Here is a 12,862-nt window from a genome sequence, read left to right as displayed (position 1 = left end):
CAATATTTAAAATTCCTCCCGCAGTCTCTAAAACACCGTAACCCCATGATAGCTATTACAATGATACTACGATGGATATTACATCTGGTTTATTTATTTTTTTCAGTTTCAAGTTTTTTATTGATTTTACAATATTACATTTACATATTTGAAAAATAGCGTGGCAGCTGAGCACAGTAATTCCATTACATTTGAATGATATTACATCTGGTTTACTTTGGCCATGTCATGCATGCTCCACATTCATTGGAGAAGGCAGTGATGTTAGGAATGATGAGTGGAACAAGAAGAAGAGAAGAGGCAAACCACACAATGGCTTGATAACATTGAACTCATACAAAGATGAACATCCAACAGTTGAAAGGACCTGTGCTGGACAAGGTAGGATAGAGAGCATTTGCCTATAAAGTCGCCAAGAGTTGGACACGACTAAATGGTTAAAAACAACCATGGTAGATGAGAACTAGTGATAAAGAGAGCATCACGGAGGAGACTTAAGGCTGTCGATCTAGTTATACAGAAAAAGTACCTTCTCACTCAAAACATGAATTGACTTGTTGCAAGCCTTTTAAATCAATTAGGAAATCATACTAACAAACCTCGTAATAGGCCTGTGGGAAAGACATAAAGATAATTCTTTCTACAAAGTGGTGGATGTCAACTCACTGTCATCTCTTTTCAGTTTTGTTACCCGCCTCCTCAGAAAAAAATCCACCCTTATTGCATGATATCCAATCACTCAATCTCTCCACCTACATTTGGTTAGCAACGGCTGTTCCAAATTGTAGGAAATGGATGAATTACTTTTTCTGCTCCTTTCTCTGTTTTCTGCCTCTGATTTTACTCCCCACCTGGTCCGATGAAGGGTTCTACAGAATTTTAAAATGTATTGTTTTGTGGTATTTTAATTGATTCTGATTTTTTCACTCCAAATGGATTTAATAATAATAATAATAATAATAATAATAATAATAATAATAATAATAATAATAATATGGATCATCGCACAGTCAGCCAGATGTTCAGACTGGATTTGGCATTTTGTCTACCTATCGAGTCCTTGCCAAGGACCTGGGATAGGCAGATACGGATGTTTGATGGTATTACAGATATCGTTGCACGATGGAAGCAGTTCCTAGTAAGGCCTCCTTTTGCAATTGACTAATGGCAAATTTGTCAATGCCAGTGGTGTTCAAGTGGTGCTCCAGTTGTTTTGGGATTGCATCCAAGGTGCCTATTACTATTGGTACTACCTTTGCTTGCTTTTGCCACAGTCTTTCTAGGTTTTGTAGGTTTTTGTATTTTGTTATCTTCTCCAGTTCTTTCTCATCTATTCTGCTGTCTCCAGGCACTGCCACATCCACTATCCAGACTTTTTTGTCTTTCTTATCGACAATTGTTAAGTCTGGGGTGTTATGTTGCAGGTGCTTGTCTGTTGAATTCTGAAGTCCCAGAGCAGTTTAATTTTATCATTTTCTATGACTTTCTCTATTTTATGATCCCACCAGTTTTTGCTTACAGGCAAATGATATTTCTTGCAGATCTTCCAATGCACCATTGTTGCTACTTTGTCATGCTGCTGCTTGTAGTCAGTCTGTGCGATCTTCTTGCAGCAGCTTAACTTTAGATTACTGCTGTTTCTTCTTCCAGTGTTAAAACCACGCACATCATTTTCCAATTCAACCTACCAGAAGCTAGCCCATTTTGCCATGTGTCATTCACGCTATGGTTTTCTATTCCTCATGAGGGCAGTGATATGTTCTGGGATTGGAAACATGCGGAAGAGGCCTTCATTCTGCAGTGGACAGACAATGGTGATGGTGGTGGTGGTGATGGTGGTGATTGCAAAAGGGGGAGAAGGTTCAGCACAACTAACTTGCAAAATCCTGTTATTAAAGCCACTAATCATAAAAGTTTCAGCCTACTTGTGGAGTTGATTCCTTGCTCAATACCTCTGGCTAATTAGTCTAACTCCTGCAGTCTTCCAACTTGGTAATAATTGGCGTGCTGACCTAACTTCATTTTCTAGTACTAGACATTCTTATAAGTAGGGAATATCTTCCACATACTCTTTCTTTGATCTTTTTTGAATAATTTATTAGGTGCTCATTGGCATTCTTTAACATACCAGATTGATGTTCAAAGATCTTTATTAAGACTCTTGGCCTGTTTCTATCTTCAGGGTCGTTAAAGATGCCATTGTTACTACTACTCCTTGCCTCTTCTAATGGCTTTCTGGAATTCTTTGTTAAATTCCTGAGTTCTTTGCCCTACTGGATCTTACTTTTACTTCTTTCCTTGTAGTTACCATTGGTTCTGACATCCTGTTTGCTTTCTTCGGTTTCCTAGTCTTCAGTACTCTCTATTCATATTTATCCTTCACAATCTCTTTGCTTTCATCTCACAATTCCTTAGGTTTCCTGCCAATGAGGTTCTGGAGTTCAAGGGATTCCTGGTGTTCTCCTTGAAAACGAGATCACATTGTAGATCTTGTAGACGTCTAAGATGACATTGTAGAAATTGATTGGCTAGAACCTGCACACAAACCCTTCATTATCTCTCCCAGTATCTGCCCTAATTAGCTGTACTTCCTGCTTGTACCAATAAGATAACTCAATTTAATTTCTGTGTTTCCCATCTAGTGATGTCCATTTGTATAAGCAAGGTCTTGGTTGCCTGAAAACTGTTTTAGTCATGAGGGTATTGAATCAACAGAAACGGATCAGTTCTTTTTATTTCTGTTTCCCAACTATACAACTGAACTCCATCCTTGATTCCAAATTTAGGTAAAATTGTAATTTCTGAAAAGCATGCTTCCTTTAAAAAAAAACAACAACAAAGACCAAATACCCTCTAACTTTAGTAAAAGACATTCCATGAAGCCATAACCAACCTGTCCCCCTTCAGAACTTTCTTTAGATGGAAAAAGGAGCTTCCTAGAAACTTTGTTTCAGACCATTTACATCTGGGTCTTCTTAACCTTTCTAAAATAAGAGATCAAGAAGCAAGTCTCCATCTCCTGTTTGCAGGCTCCTGAGAAGCATTTGGTTAGCCATTGAACAACAACTTGCTAGACTGAAATGCATCTTATCCTGAACATATGCCACAGTCCTGCTCCTTGTTCTACCCATGACCATAGTACAAAAAGAGCTCATACAGAACACAGAATAACAGAGTTGGAAGGGACCTTGGTGCTTTTCTAGTCCAACCCCCTGGTCAAGCAGCAGACCCTGTCCCATTTTCGACAAATGGTCGTCCAGTCCCTTCTTAAAATCCTCCAGGGTCGAAGCACCCACAACCTCTGAAGACAAGTCGTTCCACTGGTTGTTTTGTTCTTACTGTCAGGAAATTTCTCCTTAGTTCTACTGTCAGTTTAGTTAATTCGTTAGTTAGTTTTAGTTCTAGTGTTCTAGTTCTAATGCTGACTTTCTGCACTGTTTTCTCATTTTGCCTGACTTGGTGTCGTCACGCTTGAAAGAAACTTGGCTATAATCTGCAGAATCGCCTCCCTGATTAAAAGGGCCATAAAGCATTGACTCTTTCTCATTTTATAATATTGGGACAAGCAGCAATGAAGACTATTGCTGTGATTCCACTGGAATTGCATCCTAAAGTCTTGCACAATGCATGGATTACGCTTAGTCAGAAATCCTGAATTGCAACTTTCATGGGTGAGTCGCTGAAAAATTTAGAAGTCTACCGAGAAGTGGGTGTGCACTGCTCAAAAAGTAACTGGTGGAGTTGCTCACTGCTCACCTGTAGATGTACTGCAACATCCTGGAGTGAAGCACAGAGGTAAGAATTTTCGCCTCTCTCCTTTTAAAAAATACTTCTATGATCTGAATTGCAGAAATTGAAAGTACAGCTTTTACAAGAATGTCAACTATTTGTATTCTGTGCTGGAATTCTTGTTCATGCCTGTTAATAACTTCATACCAAATAGAACAGTTTTGAGTGACAGGGGCATTTATTGACTTGAAATTAAATTGACTGGAACAGAGTAAGAACTATGGACCACTACAGATCCTTGCTCTGGGGTTACCGTTTAGATCACACTGAAATATTTTAATGTAAGTTCTTTTGAAAATCCATGTCTTTGTCTGCCGGGAGTAACGTGACTCATGTGTGGGTTGAATGCTAAGTATCCCATTAATTTTTTTATATGGATAAAACCATAAATAGGAGTTAGGGGTTGAATATATCTGCCCTTCTTAACTTTGGATCTTCTACCAAAGAGATGTGCTTTGGTGGTTTTATTTCAGATTGCATGTAGTATTCAAGGTGAGAGATACTTTCTTGAACTGATATTGATGTAGTGTTACGGGTATGGAAGAAATTGCAACTGCCTGTTTCAGGAATTTTTTTTTTTTTAAAAAAAATACCTGGTCTAGAATACAGGAGGGGGTTCCATTTAATACTAAACTGGGGCACTCCGTGGTTAGTTTTTACCAAGAGGGGAAGGTAAACTAGGTTCTGTCATGTGATAGACAGTGATCACATCTGCTAACGTACTTGTAGAAGGTGTCCCATAGGTGCTTTTTCAAAAAAGCAACTGGACTTTCTTTGTTTTTTCTCTTGAAGAAATTTTGCTTCTCATCCAAGAAGCATCTTCAGTTCTAAAGAAACAGAACTGAGGATGCTTCTTGAATGAAAAGCCCAACTTTCTTTTGAAAAAGCACCTTTGGGACAACCATGTCCTGGATGACTAAGAATCTCCCTAGATTTGTAGAAGATGATTTTGACCTTCACAATATGTGGAAACAACATTGGATAGAAAATTGCTCAAAGTTTGCCTTGCCTCTTGAAAAAAACACCTGGATTTGACCAGCCCTATGCAATATGGACAACACTGAACTGAATTCGCACTGGCCCTGGCAGATATGCTGATGCCCTCTATAAGTGGGGCAAAATACCATCATTGGAGTGTGACTGTGGGACCGAAAATGACTATCCAACATATAGCGACAGAGTGCCAAAACAGAGCTTACAATGGAGATGTTGCTGCTTGGTAAATGAAGCAAAAATATAGATCTGTAATCTAGACATATGTTTATAATATTTTAGATTTTATATTTCGTATTTTTATCTCTTGTGGTTTGTTTTATCAAAATTGATGTGAATATGCCATGATAAATAATAATAGTGATCCCATGTAGACAAACCTCATGACATACAGTGCAAGGCTAGATAGGAAGGGCTGAGGTGGACCTTTTTCTGCCAGCTTGCTCTCCAGCTGCATTCTGATGCACGCAGCTCAGCTAGCAGTTTATCACCTCTGTGCGGTTACAGAGGAAAGGAATCTGGTTACCTTTATTTGCAAGTGAGTCTGGATCTTTGCATGCATTTGAGAAGTTGTGGGTGTATAGAATTGTAGCTCCTTCCAGTCACTTGTGTTTATCGCTTCTATTTATTTTTCTATTAAATGTGTTCGATCAATTGCAAATGAAGTCTACTATAAGACCATTATTATAGTCTTAGAAATCTATGATAAGACCAGGAGCCCTGCTGGCGAAGTGGTTACAATGCAGTCCTGCGGGCTTACTCTGCCCATCGTCTGGAGTTCAGTCCTAATGGGGCTCAAGGTTGACTCAGCTTTCCATCCTTCCAAGGTCAGCAAAATGAGAACCCAGTTTGTTAAAGTATGCTGATGTTGTAAACTGCCTAGAGAGTGCTGTAAAGCACTATGAGGCGGCATTTAAGTCTAAATACTATTCCTATTACTATGATGAGGCACAGTTAAGGGGATGCTCCTATTGTGAGGAATCTCTGGAGACCCCTGCACCATCACCAATGTCAGCAGCGGATTTTTGTGGCTACTTAAATAGGATGTCCTGAGGAATTAATTCTCCCTGTCACCGTTATTGTGTTGTTCCCTTCCTCTTGCTGAAGTGCCCACTTTTATTGAGAGGAAACAAGGAAAGCAGAGACCTTTGTTCCTTCCTCTCACCTGTTCATCTAAAGCAGTGGTTCTCAACCTGTGGGTCGGGACCCCATTTGGGGTCGAATGACCAGTTCACGGGGGTCGCCAAACAATGCAGTCCGCCATTTTTTCCCCCTTTTCCTTAGCTGTGCTCCTCCCTTTTATTCTATTGGCTTTGAAAGCCAATAGAATAGACTCTCTTGAATAGAGTCTAATTCTATTGGCTTTCAAAAGCCAACAGGAATTGTCCAGGCTGTCTCTGCCCTGCTGAGCCCGCCAAAAGTCCCATTCTGCAAACGGTGCTGCAAGTTGTCTGCAGCGAAGGCGAGCTGTCTGGAAGTTTCCACCCCTGCCTGCTGAGCAACTACTCAAAATGGAAGTAAAAGAGGGCCAGGGGTGGGAGGTGGGAGGCCGGCGGGTGCAGGGAGGGTTGCTGGCTCACGTGGGGCCCGACGGATGCCTTACCTCCTTTGGGCTGGGCCAGCTGGTGGCCCAGCCGGTGGTCGGCCTGCGCCGTCTCTGCCGCTTGCCAGCTACGCCTCGGCCGGCGCAGGGGACAGCATCACGCATGCGCGGCGCTCCCGGACAGGGAAAGTCCTCGACTTACGACCGGTTGGGTAGTCCTCGACTTACGACCGGTTGGGTAGTCCTCGACCTATGACCGGTTGAGTAGTCTTTGACTTACGACTGGTTGGGTAGTCCTCGACGTACGACCAGTTGGGGGTCGCGGCATTAAAAAGGTTGAGAACCACTGATCTAAAGAAGGCAAAAGATCAGGGAGACAAAGCAAAACGAGGTAGACTTTAGTGTCCCTGCAAGGAGGATCAGCTGTTGGATTCTCTTAGACACATACCTGTTCCTTCCCATTCTTTCCCTGAGGACAAATTGTACAAGGTTAGAGTGTGTTAACTTAGCCAAGGAGAAGCTCAATTATTTCATTTGGAACTATTAAACCATAAAGATGGAGAGTTCTTTCCCCCCAGGTTATGTTGGTAAATAGGGCACTACAGGCTACTGTCCCTGTGAGTTTTACTCTGCTAGTCATGACTGACTTTAGAGGGCAAAATTCATCTCCATTTCTTAAGCCAAAGAGGACAAAGCTGTTCCATTAAACAACAATGCTATCAACCACTTCTCCTACTGAGAAATGAGCAACTTCTAGTCTTGGTAGGAGAAAACACACACACATACACACGCATATATAAGATCAGTGTATGCTGTACACTACATAGAGCTTGAAGCTTAGAACTTGGAGTAGGTCGTTTTCTGCATTATTCAGTAAAAGCATCTTGGCAGAACTGTGTCCTTCAGTCTCTGAGTGTAAGCCTTCTACTACTGGAGGAGGCAAGAGAACAAATAACAAAATTATAGAGTTGGAAGAGACCTTGGAGGTCTTCTAGTCCAACCCCCTGCTCAAGCAGGAGACCCTATGCCGTTTCAGACAATTGTTTTAGAAACTAGTTTTGCCACTTTCTAACCAAACTAGCTATGACATAGGATATGCTTGTAGCCAGCAACTGCAACCTTGCTTTCTTTTTTTTTTTTTTTATTGAAAATTTTTACATTTTACAAAAACAAATCCCCTTCCCATACCCCCCCCTACCTCACCCCCCCCCTTCCCAACCTCCCAAACCCTCCCCTGGACTTCCCAGAGCTGAGTACAGGCTTAATTAAAAAAAGAAAAAGAAAACTTAAAACACTTTTAAAACCTAAACAAATTTAAATACAATCATCATTCTATATAAGCTCCCTCCAAAAACACAAATTTAAACATTACTTTCTTTGAATATCTATATCTATAATATAAAATCTAATTTCTCCCTCTTTCTTTATCCTAAAACGAAAAAATAAACATACAAATCTTTGTTATACCATTAAAGCTAAATACTCTTAAAGAACTTAAAGTAAGTACATATTTCCTTCAATCTTCATAATCTTCTCTCCTATCCAAAAAGAAAAAAAAAAAAAAAAAAAAAAACAAAAAAAAAAAACTTAAAAAACCTATAAGTCCTAAACAAATCTAAGCACATTTAATTAAACAAATTATTTTGTCTTAAAAATATTAATAATAATATTTAAAAACTAAAAACACTTTTAAATCCTAAACAAATCTAAATACAATCATCACTCTATATAAACTCCCTCCAAAACCACAAATTTTTAAAATTTAAAACATTAGAATCCACTCACTAAAATAAGCAAATTATAATCCCTTCAAAACACAAATTTAAACAATATTATCATTAAAGGTTCAAAACTTAAAACAACAAAGTTAATAAACACATTAAACATTTCAATCTTCACCAATAACTAATTCCATCCGTAAAAAACTACATCCTTATCAATCTCAATTATATTAGTATTATTAATTATTCACATTCCAGTTTTTTCCATTCTCCATTCTTCCATTCTTCCATTTCCCTTCTCCATTCTTGTATCAAACTCGTAAGAAATGCTGCAAGTTCTGCCTTAGGAGACTGCTCCAAAATTCCTGAATCTCCCATCGACTCCGAAGCCAATAAGGGTTCCTTAAATTCCTCCTTGTATTGATCTTTACAATTGTAAGTTGTACAAGTTATCCTCTGCCCGTTCCTCTCTTGTTGATGCCCCTCAGACTGAGATTTCCCAGTTTCCATTTCAGGCAACAATTCCACCCTTAAAGATTGCTCCAAAGACTTTGTAGGTCTAACATCTCCCAGAGATTCAGAAACCACTAAATATGAAACTTCCTTAACCTTCTTCTGTTGCTGCTTTTCTTTGGGATTATATACTGCACAAGTTGTCTTCTGCTCCTCAACCTGGACTTGTTGAGGCCTACCTTGCTTTCTTGACATCGTTTTCTTGTTAGATTTAGGCATATCTTTCCTGTCTTAGCTCTCTTTTTTCAATTTACCAATGGTTAATTTCAATGTTTTTATGACCTCAATGATCTGCCTCCTCAAATTAGATGTCACCTTATTAGGTTATACAGAAATTATAAGATAGAGCACGTTGATATTGAACATCAAAGTACCCAATGGAATCAGCCACAGTACTCGTGTAATAGCATCTCTCCATTCTTTTCATGGCCTCTTTGTGGATATTTTATATGTTTTTAATTAATTAATGAATGTATACCCCACCTTTATTATTTTTTTACAAATAAGTCAAGGCAGCAGACATATCCAACACCCTTTCCTCCTACTATTTTCCCCACAATAACAGCCCTGTGAAGTTGTTCTAATTATCTAACCTAATAATCATACAAGGTGGGCACAGAGAGAGAATGATCGTCCCAAAGTCACCCAGCCAACTTTCATGGCTAAGGCCGGATTAGAACTCATAGTCTCCTCCTTTCTTAGCCTGGAACCTTAATCTCGAGACCAAACTGGTTCTCAGTGATATATCTGTCTTCTAATAGCCACTTAATGTGGTTGTGTTCTTGTGGCTCCCACCTTTTTTTTTCTTCTGCCTTCATAGTTTAAGTTCAAGAAATATTTTCACTCTACCTTGCATCAGTAGGTATCCCATAAATGTTTCTATCAAGTTTGTGCAACCATTTAGTAGCAACGTACCTGCCCTGGTTGGATCTGATAGTGTCCAGCTTTAGACATTTAAGTTACTTTAGCTTGTTCTGTTTGTCCCTCTCACCCAACAGAGTCAAGACTAAGCCAATCCCCAGAGTTTGAATTGAGAGGTTCTCCCAATTACACCTTAGAAAGATGCTGAGGATTAGATCAAAGTCCTTATTCAACACATATGTTCTACACTAAGCTCTGGTAATAATAAGCTTCATCACACTCATTGAAGAACCCAAGCCAATAACGCTGGAGAAATACTGTCTGAAAAAATTACAGCAGCATGAACCAAAGGTGATGAACCTAATTTGTTTATCAATATACCAAGTTCTTGAGATGTTTTGATGGACATTACCAGCTGTAACATGAAATTTGCATTAAATGTAACCACTTTCCTTGGGTGTCCTGTTGCCTACCTTCTTCACTACACAAGGAAGAGTTTGCATTCCACCACATGAAATAGACTATATTATAGGTATCCCATAAATGTTTCTATCAAGTTTGTGCAACCATTTAGTAGCAACGTACCTGCCCTGGTTGGATCTGATAATGTCCAGCTTCCAGGGTTTGAATTGGGAGGTTCTTCCAGTTACACCTAGAAGGATGCTGAGGATTAGATTGAAGTCCTTACTCAACACATATATTCTACACTAAGCTCTGGTAATAATAAGCTTCATCATACTCATTGAAGAACCCAAGCTAATAACTCTGGAGAAATACTGTCTGAAAAAATTACAGCAGCATGAACCAAAGGTGACGAACCTAATTTGTTTATCAATATACCAAGTTCTTGAGATGTTTTGGTGGACATTACCAGCTGTAACATGAAATTTGCATTAAATGTAACCACTTTCCTCGGGGGTCCTGTTGCCTACCTTGTTCATTACACAAAGAAGAGCTTGCATTCTACCACATGAAATAGACTATATTATAAAACAGCTGTCTCATCCATTCAGAGGTTCACACCATGCATAATTCATTCTCTGAACTTTCTGCCAAAAAGTATGGCAAGAACACATGAGCTTTACAGATTTTAAGAAAGGATTGGAAAATTAATTATGTATTTGCCCTTTGAATATCCAGGTAGACATTGAGTAGATTATCCTCAGTCCTCAAGGTGGAAAAAAAACAATTGGGACATGATATTAGATAGGACATCTGCATTCTGCCAGGGATGTAGTTTTGGACAAAGGTGAAAGAAGTCTGGTGTGGAATGGTGGTCTTACAGCAATTCAAAATATTTTTATCTTAGAATAAGAGTTTTGCAACTATTTCCATGTTAAAGGCATGTACACACATTTGGGCATCTGTACACACATGTTCAGAGTCCACGTCAAAAACTGGAGGACGTTGCATAGGCTGGCTTGCTTGCTTTTTTGATAAAAACGTCTTTGTCTTTTTCCAAAATCTACATTCTAATCAGTTGTTCAAAGAAAAATAAGGCAACATTCCAGTTGGTTTTCCTGAATGGGCAACTTCCTTTTCTCCAAAGATGTCTGCTTTTGAATAAATGAGCAGATTACAGCAGTGGAATATCACAGATTGGAGGGAAACTGATGCTATGTCTCCGTATTTGTAATGTCTGCAAAACTTGGGAGAATTTCCATGAGAAAACAGCACAGAACGTGAGTGTTATCTCAGCTCTTTTTGTACCATGGTCATGGATAGAACAAGGAGAAGGAATATGACATATATTCAGGGCAAGATCCATTTCAATCTAGCATTTGTTTTCTCGCAGTGACTATCCAGCTGCTTCTCAGCTGCCTGCAAGCAGGGGATGGAGACATATTGGTTGATCTCCTATTTGTAGAAGCATTAAGGAAACCCAGATGTAAATTTCCTGAAAGATCCAGGCTTTATCTGAAAACATTTGGTCAATTTTTAAGGAGAGAACAAACCCAAACATACTAGGGAATTCCTGGAAGCATGGCATTCAGACAAGCCATTCATCAAAAGCACACAGAGAGAACCCACTTTCACATCATTCAAAAGAGACAAAAAATAGTTAAGAAGGAAACAAAAAGACCAGACCACTTCCTCTCTAGCAGGGATGAACACCATACAAACAATCAAGCAGAAAACAATAATGCTGTTGAAGGAAAAGTCTTCCTCGTGGTTCAATCCAAGCTGGGAATAAACAACATGGTGACTGCTTTAGAAAGGCTGCAGTTTATTGAAGAGAAGAGCCAGACCGGAAGACGGCTCTGGAAGAAAAAAGAGAGAGCACATGCAGGGAGTGGGTTTTTATACCCTCTGGGGCTCTTGAAGTTGTTTCCTGTTCCTGTGTCATGTATTTTGACCTGAATCTGAGTGTGTCCCTTTGGCATGTGAGGGTTAATCCTATTATGTCCTGTCTTAGAGTTTGGGTGGGGTATGTAGACTTTAGGTGTCTTTGTCTTCCTAAGCTTCTAGCTGGGGACCTCCAACCTTCCTAGATTATTTACATCTGCATTTCTACAGAGTTGGTTTCTGCTTGGGGGAGGGAGACTTGGGGCTATTAAGAAAACAGGGCATGTTTTTCTGCTTTTTAAAGATCCTTTGAGGAAATATATTTTTCTGCCCTTTTAATATTTCCTTCTCTGGGGGGCTGACTTCCCACACTGCTAATCAAGGATCTACCAAACAAAAAAACACACACCTCACCAATACTGGCAAGGCAAGCTTCTGTATATAAACAGGAAACAAACCCCACCCTCAATAGTACTGATATTATCTAGTGAGGCAATGAAATGCTTACAAGATAACAAACAAGCTCCAAGGAGAGCACCAAGGACTCCACATACCTCATTCCATACTACTGCTATTTCTCCTCTCCATTTTCAGTTTGAAAAGGATTCCAACTGAAGCTTCAGACCTTGAAACCCCAAAGACAAAGAGCAAACATGATTGTACCGTCACATACTGCTGTAGACAGCAGCCAAAATCTCAGCCCCATTTCATGAAAAAGGAAAATAGAATAAATTGCTTCCATCTTCTTATCTTCATCCTAATTTCAAGCCTGGTTCCATGCAAAAGGAGGGGAGGAAGCAGTTCCAATGAGAAAGAGCTGTAAAAAAAAACCTCCATCTTTCCCCTTAAAAGCCCAGGAGCTGGCCAATAGAACAAGGCGGGGATTCCATCAAGTGGGGAAATCAAGGACTCCGCTTCACCAGAGTGCTTCACGGTGATTACTAACCAGGTTCTATTGCAGTTTAATAGATGCTAGACACGAGTCAGAAATAAACAGACTCAGATCTCATACATAAGCAATATCATGCAGAGAACTCTGCTGCTTTCATACTGGTGGAGTCTTCCTGTCTCTTCTGGGAAAAAACACCTAGAACAATATTTCTCTACCGTGGGAATTTGAAGAAGTGTGGACTTCAACTCCCAGAAATCCACAGCC

The 12,862-nt window shown here is 39.6% G+C and overlaps 1 protein-coding gene across 2 annotated transcripts in view; it reads left to right on the top strand.

Moving 5' to 3' along the window:
* The first annotated feature begins 3,741 nt into the window (after positions 1–3,741).
* The window catches only part of CERS3 (ceramide synthase 3), a 36,730-nt gene continuing 27,609 nt past the window's right edge, over positions 3,742–12,862 (top strand). For both annotated transcript variants that reach the window (XM_039359284.1, XM_039359282.1), the window contains exon 1: positions 3,742–3,795. The gene's annotated coding sequence lies outside the window, so the exon portion shown is untranslated. The remainder of the gene's footprint in view (positions 3,796–12,862) is intronic.

The sequence above is a fragment of the Crotalus tigris genome, unplaced genomic scaffold, assembly GCF_016545835.1.
Source record: "Crotalus tigris isolate CLP2741 ecotype Arizona unplaced genomic scaffold, ASM1654583v1 scf7180000019068.10715455, whole genome shotgun sequence".
Lineage (NCBI taxonomy): Eukaryota > Metazoa > Chordata > Lepidosauria > Squamata > Viperidae > Crotalus > Crotalus tigris.
The sequence above is the reverse complement of the archived record's forward strand: the minus strand, read 5'-3'. Positions and strand labels throughout refer to the sequence as shown.